The sequence below is a fragment of the Montipora foliosa genome, chromosome 9 (genome assembly GCF_036669935.1).
Source record: "Montipora foliosa isolate CH-2021 chromosome 9, ASM3666993v2, whole genome shotgun sequence".
Classification (NCBI taxonomy): domain Eukaryota; kingdom Metazoa; phylum Cnidaria; class Anthozoa; order Scleractinia; family Acroporidae; genus Montipora; species Montipora foliosa.
In genome coordinates, this window is record NC_090877.1 from 34,190,643 (window position 1) to 34,193,490 (window position 2,848).

The window sequence follows — 2,848 nt, forward strand, 5'->3', positions numbered from 1 at the left end:
TAGTAATGCAAACAAGTCTTAGTAATAAATTGGATTAACGAGCAACCAGTGATTGTAAAGCTAGTAATTGCCATGGTTCGTCTGTAACACATGTCATGAAAAGATTCATGGAAAACGAATTTGAAATGTTATGCAGGGGTAAGTATTTGAAGGTAAAATAAGTATTTGTAGACTTCATGCTTCGATGTATTGTGCACATAAACAAGTATATGTTCTTCTCTTTAAATGAGATTTTACTGCCCTATCAGTAAAATACGGTTAATGGAAGGTAACCGTACTAAAAGAGCTATTATAGGGACTTTAAGACAGTACACGACGGTAGACTGGGACGGTTAGATGAGTGTCATGTCACGCAAAATCCCCGTGACATTTGACCGTCGTGCTTCTAGGACGGTATGTTTTCGCCGGGTTTCTCGTCGTGGAATCTACGGTTACAAGTAATCAGAATGCAAGTGTCTAAAAGAAAATTAAAGAAATCTTTTTTTTTTTCTGTAGAGCCAGAGTTAACTCCTCCAACAGACGAGTCTTTGGGTAAAAGTTAAGAATTCGATCCCACCAACGCGTGGGCCAACACGTCGGTCGACTTGCAAATTAACTCCCCGTTTTGGTAACCGACCCTTTGCAAAACATCGAGAAGACCTACAGTAGGTACTAGTGTTTCAATTTAAAAATGGCAGCTATTTGCCTATCACGTTTTCGTCGTTCCTTATGAAGTTGTTCTTGCTTCCAACTGAAAGAACTAACAAAACGAGATGCTTCCGTGAAGCATACACTGGGTTGCCTGTGGTACATGTTACAGAAAATCAGAAGGCACAGAATTGTGTGGTATTGAACTACAGCATTCCAGTCTCTGAAGAATAACAAATAAAAGAGAAGCGAGAAACATTGGCTTCTGGGCTGACGTGTTGATAATTTTCAAGTTCCCTCACAACCTCTTTTCACCACAAGTTTAAGCGTGCCCTCTGAGCATCTGACAGTTACAATAGTTCGCTGAAGTTATCCTGTTCGGCGGGGTTAGTATCTGGATGGGAGACCAAAAACAATATACCCCTGAAAACAAAAGCATTGGACCGAAAATTCTATTTTAACGCTAACAAATGCGGACCAAGCAAGGAACTGATTTTGTTAGCTTGCTTTATGCGAAACAAATATTGATGCAAAAGTAAATAAATAGTGGTACAAAGTTTTTGGGAAGAGCAGAAGGAAGTTTTCTGGACGGTCGATCGAGAATAAAATATTTTGCCATCAGCAACAACATTTATGACACGAAAACAACATTAATTTTTAACCCCGAATATAAAAAAGTTACGATCACCGACAAACATTCTGGGAGATTTTTGCTATTGTACTTTTAGCTGCACAAGTAAAAGCGCAAAATCGAAAGTTACTACCGAAACAGGTAGACCGCGAATTCAAAGACAAGCGTGACAGTTGACCTTCGGGCCAAACGTCAACGATTTTCGTCACGTGGCTTTGTTTGTCAAATCCAAAAGGTGAACGCACGTGGACACATTCCTTTCTCCTTTCGCCGGTTCAGTTTGCTGTTCGCACTTCGGAGTCAACCATTTAATGGGAGCCCACAATGCTACAACTGAAGGTTTTCTATAACATTCCGCAAGATGACAGGTGTGAGGTTATCTTCACGGAACAGGCTATTGAAACTTTTGAGGATCTCATGCTAGTCATTAGCGCTAAAATTCAAAGTTTAGAATTCATACCTGACGCAGAACTGCGGGTGCAGTATACAGATGATGAGAACACGTTGATAACTCTACGCGCCAACGATTCCTTCCTCGATGCTTGGCGTTGCCCTTCAAATGTACCAGGGACGGCATTTCGCCGCTTAAAAATAAACATCAATTGGCAGCCTAAATCGACGCCGGAGTTGATTTCCGCGAAGCGACAGGAAATAAGAGAGGGTAGCTATAGCGAAACAGGAAGAGAATCAAGGAGAAAACTCAAATTTGCTGAGAACTTTTCAAAACAGTCGTCTTCTTTTTCGACAAATACTAGTCAAACAGCAAAATCAGGCTCATCTGTATTAGAATCCAATCATTGTTCTACCCATTCTCCGATTCCTGAAGCCGAGACGCAAAGAATCAATCCGTTGTCATCTCCACCGCGAAAACAACAGCGTTTAGTTACGTGTGGTCCGCCTGAACAAGGAGCACTGAACACTGGGCCGCCTTGCAAGTTTATGTCTCCTTTAGATCTTCTCATATCAGACAAAACTAAAGAAGTAACTGAAGAGAAGAAAAAAGTGATGGAGAAAGAAAAGGAAGTACAGGAGTTGTCAGCGAAATACGGAAAACAAGCGGGAATAGATTACTCGAAACCTGCCTGTACTAACTGCCACCGGCGCGAAAGACACAACAGGCTCAACTGCCCATACAAAGCTCACCCGTGCCAATCAGTAGAAATTTGTGGAGACCTAAACAAACACAAAGATGAAAAAGATATTCTTTCTCGCGCGGTAAACGAACTGAACACTGCAAAGAAAAGTCTGGAGAAACTGCAAAGGGGTCTGTCAACGAAAATTGCACTGAAGAATCAAACAACAAATTCGTTCTCGAGTGTTATGCGATCTCGATTGATTAACGAGTGCAAACCGCGCTACCTTAGTTCTCAAGGGTTTGAAAACTGGCAACAGGTAAACATGGATTTAAAGAAACTTGAAGCTCACTTTAAGGGGAAAATCCCCTCAGCTGATGTAAGCTTACTTGAGGCACTGACTGAATATAACAAGAAGATCATGCGTCTAGGTCAATTGAAACAGAAAGCCCAATACCAAGGAAACCCCGTGCGAACTTTGTGGGAATTAAAAGGTATCGAATGGCCCTCGGAAAGC